This window comes from Rattus norvegicus, chromosome 5 (assembly GCF_021556685.1).
Source record: "Rattus norvegicus strain SHRSP/BbbUtx chromosome 5, alternate assembly SHRSP_T2T, whole genome shotgun sequence".
Lineage (NCBI taxonomy): Eukaryota > Metazoa > Chordata > Mammalia > Rodentia > Muridae > Rattus > Rattus norvegicus.
The window spans coordinates 504,616-525,279 of NC_141538.1; the positions used below are offsets into that span (position 1 = coordinate 504,616).

At 40.1% G+C, this 20,664-nt stretch overlaps 1 protein-coding gene, 1 long non-coding RNA gene and 1 pseudogene across 2 annotated transcripts in view; all 3 read left to right on the plus strand.

The window, feature by feature from the left end:
• Positions 1-20,664, plus strand: part of LOC148005534 (polyubiquitin-C-like) — a 1,830,776-nt pseudogene that overhangs the window by 357,301 nt on the left and 1,452,811 nt on the right.
• LOC148005539 (uncharacterized) overlaps positions 1-20,664 on the plus strand; it is an 83,697-nt gene that overhangs the window by 39,785 nt on the left and 23,248 nt on the right. The gene's annotated exons all lie outside the window — the stretch shown is intronic.
• Positions 3,263-7,804, plus strand: LOC148005541 (uncharacterized). Its single transcript, XR_015620591.1, has 2 exons — positions 3,263-4,138; positions 7,496-7,804. It is a non-coding gene; the product is annotated as an uncharacterized LOC148005541 (long non-coding RNA).

The window sequence follows — 20,664 nt, forward strand, 5'->3', positions numbered from 1 at the left end:
TGAAACTTGATTTCCTTCTAAATTAAAAGTAAACGATTTTTTACCATTGCTGATGACCAATGTTGGCATCTGTGTGGTGGGTAAAATGAGGCCTGCAGCCTTTGGGGGTCAGTGCTTAAAGCTATTGATTGGGGTGGATCCAGACACCTATGGGGATGCTGCCACAGGCAGCCGGCGACCAGAGATGTTACTCAACAGACAGTTTTCTGAGGGAGCAAAGCTTAAGTTACTGGGGGGTTGGCACTCTCTCTGATCAGCGAAAAACCTATGAACTCTTAACTCCTTGGGGTCAGTGAGAAAGACCAGGGAAGAGAGAAAATTCACACACACATACACACACACACACACACACACACACACTCACACACACGCACACACCCCCCCACACACACACACAGAGTTGATGGTAGAAGGAACAGTGTTCCAGCCCATAATACACAAGCCTTAACAGATACACATAGTTTTTGGATGCCCTAACCGTTGTGCTTTATTCTTTGTTCCATCACTTATATGTCCCAGCCAAATCTTTGAAGCATCATTAAGTCGCAATGTAATTGTTTTAGTTTTCTTCTAGACAAAGGCAGGAGTAATTATTTCATTATTTATCCTTAAAAAGTATTCTTAGAAGACTCACAGATCTAACCACTTATATAAAAATCTGTCATATCTACTTTAAATCCTCAGAATGAGTATCTATTCAAGAGCAATTCTTAATAAATCTCATCAGGAAGCTGAGGGCAAAAATGTGCCTAAGAAATCAATTGTTAGTGCCAGAGATGTTAGCCAGTGAGTGATTTGAGGCACCTTGAAGTTTTCCCATAATTCTTAGATTATGAGGAACACGCTGGCAGTGAACAGAACAGAACTCCATAACAGCATCAAGTCCTCAGGACACATAGCTCTCAGGACACATAGTCCTTGGAGCTGTCACACTGAGTAACATACACATGACTGTGGAAATGGGGGGGGGAGGGGGGCGTGAGGGAGAGGGTGCATACTAGATCCTATCTCCATTTTAAAGTTGATAAATAGTTTATTTTATTTACATGAAAAATGCATGGAGCTTGGGATTTGCTTCTCAATAACTTAAGAGGTTTCTTATTTGTTTGTAGTTCTCTGTGGTGATGTGAATGTTAAGAAAATCCCAGAAGCCACTGAGTACTAACAGAGTATTATTTATTCTTCTGCTCTTAGCAAGAGGGCAGGAAACACCTGTAGCTGTTTCTTAAGCAGGAATATGTTCAGTGAATTTCTTTAGTGTTTTACAGTTTTCATGGCACACATTCCTTTGTCATATTTAGTTCAAGTATTTTGTTGTTGTTTTGTTTTGATTTAGTTTATTGAGAGTAGTATTGTCCCCTTGCTTTCTGTGTTTGTCTTTTGTATATTAAAAAGGATACTGATTCCTGTGCTTTAACTCTGTGTTTTTCAACTTTTATCAATATTTATCAGCTCTAGGAGTTTTTTTTTTTATGATTTAGTTTTTATGTATAGAATCTTAAAACCTGAAAATAAACATATATTGATTCCTTCCCTTCTCATTTGTATTTGCTTCATTACCTTGACTTGTTTAATTGCTTGACGTAACACTGTAAGAAGTATGTTGAGAAGTGAGAAGAGTGAACATCCTTGTCTTGGTCTTGATTCCAACACATATACTTTGAATTATTCTCTCTTTTGGGTGACTTTTGCTGTATATTGCCTTTATTAAGTTGAGATAAATCCCTTGTATCACTATTCTCTGCAAGACTTTCCTCACAAATGGAGGCTGTATTTTATCAAAGGTCTTTTATGTTTGCAATAGGGTGGTACTTGTACTTATGTGGTAGATTATGCTAATTCTCATGTATTGACACTTTCCTCCATCTCTGGGATGAAGTTGCCTTAAGCCTAATGGGAAATCTGTTTGTGTTACTGCATTTCGTTTACACGTATTTTATTAATGCCTTGTGCACCTATGGTCATCAGAGATGTTGGTGTATGACTTTCTTTTCCGGTTCTTTGGTTTCAGCATCAGGATTAGACTCCCAGTAAATGTTTTCTAACTGTTTTTGGAATATCTTACCTTTTCAACTTTGAGAATGTGGTGGCCGCCCTTTTCATACTTTTCTTCCCCTACCTTTATATTGGCTCAAATAGGATTCAGGAAGTAATATTGATTTATTGTCAATACAGAGTACAATACTGTGCACACTCAAAAGGTATACTTCTTCGTTCTGAACCATGTATGATCTTGGTTCCATTACTATAGGCAGAAATATTTTCAGAACAAAATCTGCTTCCTAAATGTCATAGTTTAGGGCTCACCTGCTTTGTTTTGCAACATACCCTGTTTTTGCTTTTTGTTTGTTTTGTTTTGTTTTTTGAAAAACTGCTTTTATTTGTTGTAACACAAAACTGTTATTTAGCCTATTAATTTAAAATTAATATTTTGTAATTACATCCTTGATTTATATGAAAACAAGTCACTATACCATTTATTTCACTTCTTAGTGTGTTTTTATTGAATTTCGCCAGGTCCATTAATGAACATAAGAGGAAGGACCATGGAAAGGAGTATATCTCTTACATATTCACAGAAGATTATGCCAAGCAGGAATACTGTGTATCAGACCTAAATTTCATTGGAAGAACCTGACGGAGGAAGTGAAAAGGAAAGGATGGGAAATAGGAAAACATTTGAAAATAAGGCTGTTGACAGGCTGGAGAGGAAGGAGGAGATTGAAAATTTAAATTGTGCTACCTGAAACAATGTATTTTCATGGATACAAATATGTCTTTGCCTATTTAAAAAAGTACTAGTTACTATGAGGTAGGATTTATCCATGTCAGTTATGGTACAATATGCTTTAGGAATTTAATTCCTAGGGACTTAAATTGAAAGTTAGTAGTATGGTTATTTAAAAACTCATTAAAACAATTTAAAAAGAGATAATTTCTCACTGTAATTGTGTACTTTTCTCCATTTCCATTGCTTATATAGATATGTATTACTTCTTACCATCTTGTAAATGATGTTTAGTTACTTATAATAGTTTTTCTTTATGTGAGCATAGTTATAAATACAGATGATAGTGTAAAATAATACAAAGAATAGTGTACTCTACCTTACTTATCTGTTTGTAAATACTCATTTGTGTGTGTGAATATGTGTGTGTGTGTGTGTGTGTGTGTGTGTGTGTACTTTTAATGTGAGTGAGGCATGTGCCTTGAGAGTGTGGCGGTTGCTGTGGCAACAGAAGCAAGCAAGTCTTTGTTACCTAAGGATGATGTCATTGCTGGATTCAGAGGCTAGCTGTAAACCACTTCTGATGATAACATACCTCCCTTTTTCTTATCATAGAGAGAAGAAAAAAGGGAAACAGGGGAAGCCAATGCTAAAAGGGAAATAGGGGCTTTAGACCTCTTAAACTGCTCCCTGCTGTCTAGGAGCATTATCAGTTTTGGGATGTAGCTGACTTTCACCATCCAGGCCCACTTGATAGTTCTGTAAAAGGAACTGTTTGACTTTTTGGTTATAATATTTTGAATTTGTCTTTGAAGGAATGTGGAAACAAGATTAATGAGGCAGGGAGGAAATAGTAGGTCCAGGAAAATGGGGAGAAGAGGCAGTAAGAAGGGCAGTATGCTATTTCCATTTAGGGTTTTGAAAAACCCAGGAATTGGAGGCCCCATGCTGTTCCCTGCATTTCTGGATGTCTGATTGCAGCTGATGGAATGTATTTCTTACTGCCCCAGATTCGTTGACATAGAAACAGCATTCTTCCTGGTGAAACAGACAAAGACCACCTTCTTTGGCTGTCAGGACTTCTAGTCCCTGTCAGTTCTGAAGCACAACTGCTGCCAACGAATCGATCTTTTTCTGGATGATGAGCATGGTTTCATACATTCCTTGGAAACCGTTGTCAAGCTGGGATAAGAACTTCTTGTATAGGGTTTGAGAAGTCTTTGGCCCTGCTGTTCCAGTGCCAGCACCTGTAGCTACTCCTGCAGCAACCAGCAATGGCACAACCTGCAGTGCCCTCTTATGCTGGACAGGAATGTCAAAAACTGGAATTGGTAGAGATTCTTTGCCATGTATTACTCCTAGTTCAGGGAAGGAACACCAGTGTGCAAACTCTTCCTGACCAGCTGGCAGGTAGGTGATGATATATATCAGTGACACAGCGAATTGACGTGTTTTGGACTGCACGGCACTGCAGCAGAGATGGGGTATCAAGGATGGTGGATCTATTGCAGTCTAGGGAACTGAGTTTCCCTTCAGAACATATCCTGGATGTCATAAAACTGTCAAACCAATAAGAGGGATATAAAAAAGTATGGGGCGATGGCATCATCAGAGTCAGGGCTGCTGATAAAAGCTGAGGTAATGTCATTGGGCAGGATCACTAGAGAGGCTGTAATTGGCAATTGTGAATTAGTTTCAGGGGGGTACTGCGTAGCTAGCAGTCTTTAAAGTGACCAGGTTGGGTGCCATAAGGAGTTGGTACACCAAGGTCAGGGTCTGAATCAAAAGGCTAAATGACAAGTTAGTACCATTTGTGAGGGGGGATGTCAAGGACGTAAGGATCCTGGAGGAGTGTTTGATTATTTCTCCTATTTTTCCAATATCTAGATTTGGGAAATTGTACAAAATTTCTCTGCATGTGGATAGTACTCACTGGAGACCCTGCTTGGTTTTCACATTAGAGCTTACCAACAACTCCTGTTTTCTACCTGGGATTCCATGGGTCTGGTATATAGAAGAACAGGGTCTTGCATTGCTGACGGAAGTGGTTGGTCCTTGATCCTAACATATGTATCTGGAACGACCAATATGGGCAGCCCCCATATTTGTCTGGCCATTTATGCAATCATCTTTTGTCTGGTCAAAGAGGAAGCAGACAAAGAGAACATAATATGTAGAAGGAATGACAGATATAGGGATGACAGCAATTTGGATTGGCTCCCAGCATGGAGTGGTTTCCTGATCCTATTGGGAAAGTCTGTTTGTTATCAGTGGGGATTCCTTGAACCTCAAATCTCTAGATGTAAGTGATACCATGGATGGAAACGATCAGATGAGAAGCCCAGGTCTAATCCAGTGGAGTGGAATGCAGATGCTAGAGTGGAGTCTCATTCTTCTGGGATTGGGGACAAGGTGGGTGGTCTCAACATCTTGTGGAGCTTAAGAGAGCAGGGTCCATGAAGGGCCCTACCATTTAGGAGAGACAGCTAAGAGCTGCTGATCTGGAGGGGACAGAAGAACTTGGTCTCAAATGTTGATAGGTAGTGGACAGGAGACAGCGTGTGGCCTTAGTCAGTGGTGGTCAGTAGAGTTCCATAGGAGAGAAAGGGGGTGACAAAGTAATGGGGTAAGTCAATGGTCTAGGAGGGTAGCGCATTTACTTGAAAGACCAGGAGTTAGTACTGACATCCATACATGAGTTTGAAAGGTGAGACAAAACAGGTCACTTGGGGAGAGCTTGTAGCCTTAAATGAGCCAGAGGTAGGAGTTTTGCCCAATCGAAGTTCCTGTGACAGTTTGACAAGAGTGGTTTTTAGGGAGCAGTTAGTTCTTTTGAAAAGAGAATTATACGAATTCTAGGTTTAGAAATATAAAAATTAAAAGAATAAACCCCAAAAGGCCACAGACCCAGGGCTAAGCCCTGCAGCAAGGACTAGCAGGCCATAAAGATAAAGGAGCACAGGAAACACTGTCCAGGCAGGACTGGCAAGCCATAAAGAAAAGGAATGCAGGAACCAGCCTGGTTAATGGGACTGATTCATGGGACGTCTGGCAGGAAGACATCTCCCCCCAGCTCACTCAGGGCCATCTTCCAGACCCTGATAAGCCCCTGACTTCTAACACTACTCTTTCTGCTTTGTTCTCACTGCTATGTTTGAATGAGCCTATTGTATGTAACCACGCCAAAACCCCCTAGCCTTCTCTATATAACCCTCTGACTTTTGAGTTTCGGGGTCGACACCTCTATCTCCTGCGTGGGATAGGTGTCGGCCCGGAGATCTCTGTAATACGTCTCTGTAATAAACCTTGCCTTTCCTTAAATCCACAATGGTCTCTCTGTGTCTTGGGTCCGCGATTTCCCAAGACTTGAGTAAGGGTCTCTCTGCGTGGGATCTTTCACTTTCTATCTTACCTGAAGATTGAGGGTGGTATGGAATATGAAAATGCCAAGTGATGTCTAGGGCCTTAGACAGAATTTGAGAAATTTGGGAAGTAAATTCGGGACCATTGTCTCACTGAAGGGAGGCTGAGACACAAAATTGAGGATGATCTCTTGGAAGAGGAGCTCAGAAACTGTCTGAACCCTTTTGTTAGTTGTGGGATATGCCTCCACCCACCCCGAGAATGTGTCAATCAAAACTAGGAGGTACTTGGCACATTTGGCATGTGGGTAAAGACAAGTTGCCAGTCAGTTCCAGGAAGGGAACCTCTGGCCTGATGGGTAGAAAAAGGGGTGCTACAATACCAGAGGTTGAAATCTGACACTTGACAGACTTTGGAAGAGGCAGTGATGGATTTTAAGAAACTTAAGTCCTTAGGAGTAGGCTTCAGGTGGGTTTTAACAAAATAAGACAATGCCTTCCTGTTAGGATGAAAGATGTTGCGAAGATAGGACAGAGTTTGATGAGTGTTAGGGAGTGAGAGTGGGGATGTGGGTTGCAGTATAAGAATGTCCTGGGGAGACATGTGTAGGCCCCTAAGGGCCTCAGCTCTGGCTGCCTCTTCAGCTCCATTGTTTCCCTTGGAGACAATAGAGTCATTTGTCAGGTGGGATCTGCAGTGGACAAATCCAATAGCTGTGTGGAGATGGGAGGCCTTTAGCATGGCCATAATTTTGTTTGCATTGGTTACTGATCCTCCTTTAGTCATAAGTACCCCATGCTCCTTCCAGTTAGGGGCATGGGTCAGGATGATATGGGAAGCATGTTTAGAATCTGTGTAGATGTTGAGGGTTTGTCCCTGTGCCAGTTGAAAGGCATGGGTAAGGACTACTACTTCAGCCTGTTGATTGGTGGTATGAGCAGGAAGGGCCTGTGCCTCAGTGTCTGACACTATGGGGCAGCTGGCTCTTATGGCTCCTTCTTGTAGAAAGGAGCTTCCATCTGTATACCAGGTATAGATGGTCTGAGGCAAATTGCCCTCCTGTATGTGTGAAGGGTGAGGTAATAATTCCTCTAAGGTTTTAGTGCAGGGGTGAGATAAGGAGTGGTTAGTATTGGTGGAGAAAGAAGATTGGAAAGGTGGGTGTGATTGAAAGGTTAGTGTGGAGTCTTCTATTAGTGCTACCTGAAGAGAAAGAACCTTGGAGGGAGGTAGATTCTGTAAACCTTTGAAAGGTAGGAGCTGTGACATGTTATAAGAGGAGAAGACCATTATAGGCAACCCAAATGTTAGGTTTTCTTATTCTTCAATAAGGAGTTTAGCAGCTGCTAAGGTACAAACACAAGGTGCCATCCCTGCATGGTTAGATCTAGTTTTTTTTGACAGGTATGCTACAGGTACAAAGGAGGGTCCCAGTTGGTGACCGAAATTTCCAAATGTTGGTATCAGGAACTGCTTTTGCCTCCAGCAATGATGTCATCTGGTCACCTGAGCATCTGTTGTCAAGGCAACGGTCATCCATTTCCAGCATACATTTCATGTTACAGTTACACCACATTTCACATAAAAGGCAGATCCTTTCTGCCCTCTTCCACTTGTCTCTCCTCTCTTCCCTTTTTCTCCTCTCTTTCTCTCCTACCTCTCTTCACCCCTTGGCCTTTGTCTCTACCATTCCAATAAACCTCTCCACGTGGAGCCCTGTTGGCCTGGTGTGGTTTGTCCAGACATGAGCCATAGAGCCTCTCTGTAAAAGACAATGTAAAACGTGGTATGTGTATGGTTACTTAAAAAGACAACCAAAAGCCATCAGTGGCTGAACAAAGAAGAAAGTGAAAGGAAATGGATTCATGGGAATTCAATCAACCTGATAACATTTTACATTTTATGCCCAGGTTTGGTGCCATAGTAGAACAGCCTATAGTATAGTTGGTGACCTCCAAAGGAGCAGGGAGTTGGGTTGAATCTTGTGAAAAGATCAAATACAGAGAACTCATTCTGAACCGTACAGATCCCATAGGATGCTTTATGCTATGGAATATAATGTCAGTGCTGGAATATTGTTATTGGTTAAAACTTAGGCTTTAATACTAAAGTACTCATTTTGGTTCAAACTGAATTTGAACACCTGCAGCGTGAAATACCGAAGAGGGCACCATCCCATATTACCCCATGTACCAGCAGGTCACATGGCACCAATGGGTCATTTGGCCCTGGTGGGCTGTTCTCATCTTGACAGACTTTCTGGCCTGTAGCTCCAGAAATCTCTTCACCCAATTAGCTATGTCACCTTAGAAAGTCACTACCATGACAAACCCCAGACTCGAGCATCCAAATTTATTGGCTGGCTGGGGGGTGGGGGTGGGAGTGGGGCTGTACCTATCCCTGGAAAACAGTTGAGAAGCTGTGTAAAGGCAAACACAACGCAAACTTAGTTTAGAATCAACAGGATATTGAGTACAACTACTAACATCCTTATTAGTAAGCCATAGTAAATGAAATCCTTCAGTGGCTGATCCTGACTGATTGGAAATCTAAGTGGGAGGCTCTCGTTCATTATATCACCTACCCCAAGTTCTCCCACAATCCAACAATCCACAGGTCCCTTTTCTCATCCTCTCTTTCTCCCTCCAACCTGGAAGTCTAACCTGGAAGTATATGTCCAGTGATTGGTGCCCTGAAATCTTTATTCATTAAGGAAAAGACCTTGCCGCAAACAGCCACCATATCAAAAACTAATCCATATGTAATAAGCATGGGCATGGTTGATGTGGATACCACAGGTCACATGGTAAGGTGGAAAGAGAAAAGAAGATAAGTCTTGGATGCTTCTGATCAAGGTAGCCTTGACTACTCAGTGGTAGTAGCAATAGAGGCTACCCAGGACAAGGTAAGGGGTGAGAACCTACACATGAACTTTTCCTCTGACTTTCACATGTGTTTCCACACAAAAGGGTGTGCATTCACACATAAATATGTACACATCACACACATGCCACACACACACACACACAAACACACACACATGCCACACACACACACACACACACACACAGAACACACACATTTATAAAGACAGATGTGCAAAAAAGACACCTAACCCGTGGGTATATACCAGCCACACTTGTATATGTGTATATATGTAGGCATGTGTGTACATATGTCTACTTGAATATTGTAAAATGTTTTTGAGTAATTTAGTAAATATGTAACTTATTTACATGTGTATATAGATGTCTGTCTGACACACAGTTAGATACACATAATAAATGTATAGGTTCTTTGTATATTTGGTTTTGTCATGGAGTATATTGGATTCTCCATCTTTGTTAATTGACAGTTTTGCTGGATAGAGTAGCCTGGATTTGTGTTCTCTTAGGGTCTGTATGACATCTGCCAAGGATCTTCTGGCTTTAATAGTCTCTGGTGAGAAGTCTGGTGTAATTCTGATAGGTCTCCCTATATGTTACTTGATATTTTCCCTTACTGCTTTAATATTCTTTCTTTGTTTTGTGCATTTGGTATTTTGACTGTTATGTGATGGCACAGATTTCCTTTCTGGTAAGTCTATTTGGAGTTCGGTAAACTTCTTGTATGTTTATGGGCATGGCTTTCTTTTCTTTAGGGAAGTTTCCTTCTATAATTTTGTTGAAGACATTTACTGGACATTTATGTTGGAAATCTTAGCTCTCTTCTATACCTACTATCCTTAGGGTTGATCTTTTCATTGTGTCTTGGATTTCCTCAATGTTTTGGGTTAGGAGCTTTTTGCGTTTTACATTATCTTTGATGGTTGTGTCAGTGTTTTCTGTTATCTTCTGCCGATGAGATTCTCCCCTATATCTCTTGATTTCTGATTGAAAATACTTGTGTTTCTGACACCTGATCTCCTTCCTTCTTTTTCCATCTCCAGGGTTGTCACCCTTTGTGCTTTCTTTATTGTTTCCATTTCCATTTTTAATTCCTGGATGACTTTGTTCAATTCCTTTACCTGTTAGTTTGTGCTTTCCTGTAGTTCTTCAGGAGATTTCTGTGTTTCCTTCTTAAGGGCTTCTATTCCTTACCTGTGTTGTGCTGTATTTCTTTAAGATAGGTATTTATGTCCTACAAAGAATAATAGATTGAAAACTCAAACACAAGGAGGAAAACTAACCCAAGGAAAAGCACAGAAAAAGCAACAAACAAAGGAAGAGAAATACACAAATATAATTCCACCTCAAACAACAAAAAATAACAGGAAACAACAATCCTATTCTTTAATATCTCTTAATATCAATGGACTCACTTCTCTAATAAAAAGACATGGACAAACAGAGTGGATACTTAAAGAGGAGTCAGCATTTGCTGCAAACAGGAAACCCGCATAAGTGACAATGACAGACATTACCTCAGAGTAAATTGCTGGAAAATAATTTCCCAAGCAAATGGTCCAAAGAAAAAAGCTGGAGTAGCCATTCTCATATCGAATAAAATCAACTTTCAACTAAAAGTTTTCAGAAAAGATAAGGAAGGACACTTTATATTCATCGAAGGAAAAGTCCAACAAGATGAACTCTCAGTCCTGAATATCTATGCTCCAAATGCAAGGGCACTTGCATTCATAAAAGAAACCTTACTAAAGTTCAAAGCATATATTGCATGTCACACAATAACAGTGGGAGATTTCAACACCCCACTTTCATCAATGGACAGCTCATAGAAACAGAAATTAAACAGAGACTTAGAGAAACTAACCTAAGTTACGAACCAAATGGACTTAACAGATATTAATAGAACATTTCATCCTAAAACAAAAGAATATACCTTCTTACAACCTCATGGTACCTTCTCCAGAACTGACCATATAATTGATCACAAAATAGACCTCAACAGATATAAGATTGAAATAATTGCATGCATCCTATCAGATTACCATGGACTAAGGCTTGTTTTCAATAACAACAATAGTGACAGAAAGCTCACGTATACATGGAAGCTGAATAACATTCTACTCAATGATAACTTGGTCATGGAAAAAATAAAGAAATAAATTAAAGACTTTTTTGGATTTAATGAAAATAAAGGTACAATGTACCCAAACTTATGGAACACAATGAAAGCAGTGCTAAGAGGAAAACTCACAGCTCAAAAAGAAATTGGAGAGAGAGCATACATTAGCACCTTGACAGAACACCTAAAACCTCTAGAACTAAAAGAAGCAAATGCACCCAAGAAGAGTAGAAGGCAGGAAATTGTATTAAACTCAGGGCTGAAATCAACCAAGTAGAAACAAAAAAAGGAATATACAAAGAATCCACAAAAGTGGGAGCTGGTTTTTTGAGAAAATCAACAAGATAGATAATAAACCCTTAGCCTGGCTAACCGGAGGGCACAGGGTATCCAAATTAACAAATCAGAAATGAAAAGTAAGACATAACAAGAGAATCTGAGGAAATTCAGAAAATAATCAGACCCTACTACAAAAGCTTTTATTCAACAATACAGGAAAATCTGTATTGAATGGATAATTTTCTAGACAAATACCAGGTACCAAAGTTAAGTCAGGATCACACAAAGCATCTAAACAGTCCCATAACAACTAAAGAAATAGAAGCGGTTATTAAAAGTCTCCCAACCAAATAAAGCCCAGGACCAGATGTGTTTAGTGCAGAATTCTATGAGACCTTCATAGAAGTTGTCATACCAATATGATGCAAACTATTCCACAAAATAGAAAAAGAAGGAACACTAGCCAATTCCTTCTATGAAACCATAATTATGCTTGTTGCTATTAAATATTGGCTCCGCCCGACCAGAAAGAGCACACCAAACCAATACCAACACGGTTCCATGTGGTGAGATCTAATAATTCCCTTATTAAATACAAGGGGAAGGGACCAGAGAAAGAACAGAAAAGAGAGTGAGGGTGGAGGGAGTCTGCTTTTATTTGTACTGTGAGGTAAAGATGCCCAGGTGGAGGTGAGACTTGAGCCAAAAGGTCTTCTGGGAATGTATGGTGTTACAGCTAAAGGCAACACTTGATACCAACAATGCTTATACCTAAACCACACAAAAAACCAAGAAAGAAAGAGAACTTCAGAGCAATTTCCCTTATGAATATCAAAGCATAAATACTCAATAAAATTCTTACAAACCAAATCCAAGCAACCATCAAAATGATAATCCATCATGATGAAGTAGATTTCATCCCAAGGATGCAGAGATGGTTCAATATATGGAAATCCATCAATGTAATTCACTAGAGGGGCAGGCAATGAAAGGTACCCTGATTCCTGCCGGAGATAGCTTGAATCCCCAGGACACTTAAATGGGACTGCTGGTACCTTCCCAATTTCCCAGGATATCAGTTCCCCCCAAAGACCCCTTTACAGAGGTTTGAGACAGACCAGTCATGTAGGGCAATGCTGCAAGCCCCTTCACCACAGGTCATGTAGGCTCAAGACAGATCAGAGGTAGAACCAGGATCACACCTACAAATAAGTATATGAGGAGGTCTTCCCAAGCTCTCAGGACAAACCAATAGGAAGTACCTTCTGTCAGACACTGACCCATTCACTAAACTATTTAAGCACAAGGAAAGGCGTGCAGGAATTATTCCATTGTCTATGAGCTTCTGTTATAAGAGCCACTTGGAGATGAGATCTGCTCTCTGGAAATCATCACTGCCAGAATCTCCCTTGCACTCCTCACTGGCTAGTCAGTCCCCTGCTGGTTCAGCCCAAAGTGGCAGGCAGTGGGGGTAAGGAGAAGGACAGGCACTTGAGGTGGCAAAAAAATGTTCCTCCTCCCTGCCTGAGATCTTTCTCCCTTTACCTGTACCCACACAACTAGCCAGCCTGGTCAGAGATCACTGCAGAGAGCACTCGGGCACCAGAGCCCTAAAATGTAGTGCTCGAACAATGATCAACAAAACTGAAGTGCAGGAAGGTGAGTCGCCTCCCCCAACTCTGGAGACTAGCAACATATCTTTTCCTGCTGAGTTTTCAGTCAGCACCATCTCAAGGTTAGGTCAAGCTGAAGGGGCACCTGAAGGCTCCTGGCCAAAGCTACTCTCTGGGGTTGGCTGAAGGTCCCTCTAGCCCCTGTCTAAATCCTGACAGCCTGCAAAACAGCCTGCAATTGGTTTTGGCAGACTCCCTATCTAACCTGGTAAAGCAGCAGACACTTAAAGCCACAGGGCACCTAGTTCTTTAATCTGCAGAAAGGCTTAATGTTTTGGACTTCTGTGGAATCCCCCAAAGCTGATAGGCCAAGGGAATGTTCCCATTGGACAAACCATTTCTCCTCTTTCCTGTGACAGTTCACTGACACACAGGAAAACACAATATTAAAAAAAATTTCCTCAGTTCCTGCACCCGCCCTACCCCTCACCCCCACCCCCACCCCCACCCCCACCCCCCGCCGGTAGTGTTCTTGCAGCTTTCCACAGCCCTACACCCACTCTGTGGCAGTGTGGGGTAAGTGTGCTCAAACTTCTAAGTCCTGTATCACCTAGGGGATGTGCCCTGTGGCAGAGCTGATACAGAACACTCCCAAGGCTTCAAAGGAGACACTAAACAGACTGTCTGCTCCTCCCTCTCCCCCCAGGGCACGACTCCATTAAGAAAACAAAGGAGCTTCCACCTGCCTCTGTCCTTACTCCACCTCCCCACATCCAACTAAGGAGATCTTTCCTTAGAGGTAGTTGTTAAAACAGTCAACCAGATAAAGACCACATTAGAACAGAAGATATCTGTTGGAGCCAGCACCAACACAGTAATGCAAATCAAAACATCCCTGAAATTCTAACTCACACCATTCAGAAAAGCTAAAATAAAAAACTCAGTTGACAGCAGATGCTGAGGAGGATGGGGAGAAAGAGGAACACTCTTCCATTGTTGGTGGGATTGCAAACTGGTACAACCACTTTGGAAATCAGTCTGGAGTTTCCTCAGAGAATTAGAGATTGCACTACCTGAGAACCCAGCTATACCTCTCTTGGGCATATACCCAAAAGATACTCCAACATACAACAAAGACACATGCTCCACTATGTTCATATCAGCCTTGTTTATAATAGCCAGAAGCTGGAATGAACCCATATGCCCTTCACAGAGGAATGGATTCCAAAAATGGTACATCTACACAGTGGAGTACTACTCAGCTATCAAAAACAATGACGTAATGAAATTCATAGGCAAATGGAATGAACTAGAAAATATCATCCTGAGTGAGGTTTATCAATCACATGAAAACACACTTGGTATGCACTCATTGATAAGTGAATATTAGCCAAAAAGGTCGAATTACCCAGGATGCAATCCACAGACCACAGGAAGCTCAAGAAGAAAGATGACCAAAGTTCAGATGCTCCCACTCCTTCTTAAAAGGGGGTATATTATATGTATATGTATATATGTATGTATATATATATATGTATACTAGATAAGATTGATGAAGTTATAAAATGCATCTTGAAAGGAACCGGATATAGATCTCTCCTGAGAGACACATCCAGAGCATGTCCAATACAGAAGTCAATGGTAGCAGCAAACCACTGATCTGAGAACAAGACCCTTGGAGGGAATTAGACAAAATATTGAAAGAGTTGAAGGAGCATGCAACCCCATCAAAATAACAATGCCAACCAAACAGAGCTTCCAGGGCCTAAACCAGTTCTGAAAGACTATACATGGAATAATCCAGGACTCCAACCGCATATATAGCAGAGAATAGACTTGTTGGGGCACCAGGGGAAGGGGAAGCCCCTGGTCTTGCCAAGGTTGGACCGCCAGTGCAGGGAAATATGGGGGGGGGGGATAAAGTGGATGTGTAGGGGGAATACCTGTGTAGGGGAGGGGGATGGGAGGGAATGGGGCTCATATACAGGAAACTGGGAAGGGGAATAATGTTTGAAATGTAAGTAAAGAAATGTATCTAATAAAAATTTTTAAAAATTAAAAATTAGGGACCAAGAAGATGCCAATGCCAGTTCTAGCTATAATGTTTAGGTCCTGAGATGGAGAAGGGGAGTTAACAAAAGTGAAGACACTGACCACCTTTTGATTTTCAGGCAAGTGGCCACAAATAACTTGAGCCCTCTGTATTTATACAATGACAATTGTGCTTACCCAAGCAGTGATATCATTGCTTACATTATTAAAAGAAATCATAATATCCACAATTCAAAAGCTCTATCTTTACACAAATCCCCCAATAGTTCTCCTACCTCCTTCTTCCATTCCTTGGATCAATCACCACCTAAACTTATTTTGCATTAAAAAGCACAATTTCAGCAAGACAAAAGAGATGTCTGGCCAGGCTTGTGCTGTAAACAGGAAGACATAGCGGTCTGGTGCCAAACATGCTTACATAGTTATGCATGGTGAGAGGCCGAATTAAACATTTGTTGGTAAATTATACCTAGTTATTATCTCCTATCATTATTCTCTTTTAATTGCAGACAGACAAGTTCATTTTACAAAGCAGATCTTCTAGACATCTTTCTAATATATAGATCTTTGTAAGCTGTAATCATTCTAAGAGCCAGTTTCAAGTCTCTATCAATCCCACATAATCTCTGCATTTTCCATGTCTCTACTGGTCAGATATAGCTCCTTAAAAACAGTTATGTAAGCAGGACCTACCTCTCTCCACAACTGACACAGACTTGCTCAGTGTGACTGGGTACTTCTCTAAAGATATGATTATAAGTCTCAAATTCCCAGGATTTATGGTAACATCTGGAGGATTGATAGATACAAAAAGAGGTGAAGAACATTTTATCCCTTGAGAGAGTTTTGAGAAAGATGTAGAATCGTCCATAGTGACTTAGCCTGTGTGACTCCAGATGGCCTTGTCCATGACTGATGAAGTGCTACAATTTTGATAATGACTATATGCAGTACAATGAAGGAAAGGAGAGCTTGTAGGGCATGCCAACTTGGTACTAAATATAAAGGCCACCAAATTTACCTTGTCAATGAGAAGTGGTTTAAATGGACTTACCACAGTAGAATCCTGTCACTGAAGCACTCATATGCTATTCCTTGCAGCAGCTACATGGCCACTGCCAGAAAGAGGTAGCACCTCTTTTAAATTATTTCTGATACATGCATGAGGATCTGAGTGCGGTCTCCAGAGAACATGTAAAAGTCATGGGACTGTGTTCCAAGCTAATCATCCTGGTGCCTGTGCAATGGAAAAGAAAGAAACTCTGTTGCTTGACAGAGCCCCAGTCTAGCTAAATTGGTAATTCCATGGTCAGCTTGAGACCATGTCACAAATTCAATACAGTAGAGAGTGGCTGAGAATGATACCCAGTATTGACCTTTGACCTCCTTATTCCCACCTGTGGACATGCACCTGCAGACACATGTACACCCACACAAACATGTACACACAAAATACTGCGACCTTATAAGCAGATTCAAGTCTCTTTAGAAAGTTTCATGTCATTTTTTACCCTGCAACATCTCTCATACAGCACACTGTTCCTTATTGTTTGCACTTTATCTTTTCTTAGTTTTAGATATATTATGCCCATTGTCTATCATAATGAATTTCATCTTTAAAAATAACCTCAGAATCATTATATTCATTCAGCCTCCTTGTCTTTAGGCAACAGAAATCATTTTTTTTAACTTATTTTTACAGGAGACTGGAGAGATGATGGAGAAGTTAAGAACATGTACTACTTTTGAAGAAGACCCATGTTAGATTCAAAGAACAAGATGATTCATAATCACTGGTAATTTCAGTTTCAGGGACCCAATACCCTTCCTTTTCTAGCCTCCACAGGCAACCCTATGCATGCAAATATTCACACATAATTTAATAAAGACATACCCCACACACACATGTTTACAATTTAAATTATTTTCTGGCCTTATTTTTTTTTAACTAGGACAAAGAGGGTAAAATTATTCAATCTACTTCAAATTTCTGAAGGGGAACAACATTTTGCCTTCTCAATAGGAGACAAACACCTCCAGATTTAGAGGCATCTAAATCCAAGTTGACACAAGTGTCCATCATATACATTAATGTGCCTTTTGAATTGTCTTTTACTTTTCCATAATGGGTATTGCTTACAATTGTGTTGCTGCACATTGGTTTTACCACAGGCTACGTTGATGCTCTGAGCTGTTTTGATTTTAATTTCTGCTCCTCTCTCAATTAGCTTCTCACCCTACATTGTTATTCTATCTTATCATTCATTTTATAACATCCATGCTCCATAAATTTGAAGAAGATAACAACAATTTCTGCTTAAAGTGTACTTCCAATCCTTATAGTCACTCTATTGAAAAACATAGACTTTTGCCTTTAATTGTTGTTTTGTTTCTTTGACACAAGCTTTTTCCTTGAGTATAATAATATTGTTTTACTCTTTTAAATTTATCCTTTCCACGTAAGACAATAGAAAACTTGTGGGGGTGCTTTGTAACTGAATATGAGGATGATCCCTTTTGTCTACATTTTGATGTCTTATAAATTTGAAAAATGAGTGCTGATTGAGGAACTAAATCCTGCACAGGCAACCACTGTGGAGAGTCCAGTGGAAGTATTCCATGACTCCTGATGGATGTCAGATCCCCTTGGACTGATACACTTGACATTTTAAACTAATATATTACCCTAAACCCAGGTTGTTGGGTATTTTCTTTCATCCTCTACCTCATATCTCAGAAAGAATGAAGAATATTATATTGGAACAAGGTCACTTGATTCTATTTCACGATGTGACTAAGAAACCTGGAATCTCCTAGTAGTATTCCTGATTTGGTTATAAAGGAGAACATTTTGTTTTATTTCTCTAGTTACATATAGTACATTTCAGTGTAGGTGCCTATTCCTCCACCATGCAAGGAAAGGTCCCTATAAATCTAAGTGATACAAATGCAAGTGCTATTGTCTGGTCACCCTAGTTACACAATTCCACTGTAGAAAAGTCTCTGGACTCTACATGCCCCATGTTTAAGTTTTTTGATTCACTAATCTGAGTAATACATGTTCATGAATCTGAACTTAGAGTATCCAGGAGTTGTGTAGCTTATCTCTGCAAGACCAAGTTGCCTTCATATGAACTATATATGTATTCTTTTTTAATTCTCAATATTATGTTCTGTTGCTCTGTACTACTAAGCAGAAATTCCATGTAAGAATTTTTTTTTCTTGCTCCAGAAATGGGAGAAACGGAACACACATATGTATAGGGATACTTTCTCTAAGTCTGGGTATGTATCAGCTTTACAGAATTCTTACCATATCTCATGTCAACCTATTTCCTTACTTTAATTTCTGCATATATTTTAAGTCCTATATTTATAGAATTCTAATTTTCTGATTCTTTTAGTTGAGTATTTGCTTGTTTCTGCATGTGATTGCACACATGTGGATGATGGAGTACAATTTATGGCATCCATTTCCTCCTTCCATTGCGTATGTCCCACGGACCAAACCAAGGTTAACAGCCTTGGCAACAAATATCTTTACCTACTGAGCTATTTCACTCTTCCTAGTAAATTTCATAATTTATTGTTGCAAGCCCAATTGCTACCCCATGCCAAAAAAGGAATGTTTTCTTGCTGGTGTGTGCTATAATCTAAAGCATTTCTTTAGATTAAGTCATTGTCCTCTTTAATACCCTATCATGATACATATATCTGTGGGCATGCAGAAACACATATACACACATAATTTCACTGATATACACTGTTGGTGCCCCATGCCCACACCGAGATGGTACCGAGAATTGGGCGAAAGCCTGCGAAATTAAAGAAACACACACACACACACACACACACACACACACACACACACACACACAGGTTATTATTAGCCATTCTTTTGTAAAAGTTTTAATGATATCACTTCAATACACAAGCTTAGAGATATACATCCACAAACTCTCACCTACAAACTATATAGGAAGGTTTTTTTTATCAATGTGATATAAAACTAGAGCTAACTTGGAAGAAGAAATCTTAACTGAGAAAAAATTCTTCATAAGATTGTCCAATGAAAAAGCCTGTGGGCACTTTCTTGATCAATAATTTTGTTGGAGGGCCCAGCTCACTGTAGGTTGTCCCACTCCTGGGTTTATTGTTCTAGCTTTTATAAAAACACAGGCTGAGCAATAAATAATCTTCTTCCACGTCTCTCTAACATTTCCTGCCTGCTTAATCACTGGGATATCTTCCCACCCTACCTGATCCAACTAGGATTTGTTTTAGTGACTTTGTGTTTTGGACTGATGGCTGTTAATTGGATCATAAAATAAGACTTAAGTTGAATCTTTCAACCTTCTAGAAAATGTGTAGAATAATATTATTCTAATACCCTCATCTTTGAGACACAGGACATCATATATGAAAGGTCAGAAAGATTCTGCCATAAATATAGGCATCCTGAAAGGTTAATTCTTTACAACCAATAGGTCCAGGTAAGAACTAGGTAGATAAATATTAGCAAAATGATTGTACATTGTAAGGTTACTTTATATAAGGAAGTAGTCATGTTTGAAAGTGTCATATAATTGAGGGCCAGATAAAGTAGTAATTCAAAGAAAAAAGTGACAGAATATATCACAGATAAAATATGCCCAATTCACATGAGAACAGCTTAGGAATAAGAGAATACACAGGAGTAGAGAAAGAGAGACAAAAATAGACAAAAAAAGACAGAGAGAAGTAGAGCAAGAAAGAGAAGTTGTGCTGTGTGGCATGTGTTTACGGAAGTTTTCTGGACATGATTTACAGATTCAGGTTCTAAGAGAACAAACTATTCACTGGGGAGAACAGAAAAAGCTGGAGAATTAGAAGGATCCAGAAGATTGTAACACATTGTCCAGGTTAATGTGAGTCCAAGTAGAACAACTCATGAAGATGCCAAGAGAAACCATATTGAATCAGTCAGCTTGGAAGGTTGGATTGCATGGAGGCTAGAAGCTCCTAGTATTAGGTCTATAAATAGTTGAACAGAGGGAAAAAATACTCTGGCCTCAGCCTAAAGGACGTATTTGCATAGCTTGGGTAAGACTCTTATCTCATCACTTTATCTAAGAAAAGAAAAGTGACATTCACTTAGAAAGACAAACAGACAGAGACAGAGACAGACAGAGAGACACACACACACATATACAGAGACACACAAACACACAAACATGCAAACATAGAGCGGTGTGGGGAGGGAGGGAAGAAGAGAAGGAGGGAAGAAGGGAGAATGCTTGCAGTCAACCACTGAGCTGAGAACAAGGTTCCAAAAAGAGGAGTTACAGAAAGTAGTTGAAGTAGTTGAAGGGGTTTGCCACCCCATAAGAAGGACAACATCAACTAATCAAACCCCTGCCCTCGATCTTCCATGGACTAAACAACCTTTTAAACAGCTTTTATAAGCTGAACCACCAACACTAGAGTGACAGTGCAGACAGAGACTATTTGGACCCGGACTTCCATTTTGAGTTTTTGTTTCTGTTCTTGTTTTTTTCTCCTGTCCTGTCCTGTTCTGTCCTGTCCATCCTGTCTCTGTCTCTCTGTCTGTCCCTCTGTCCCTCTGTCTCTCTGTCTTTCTGTCTG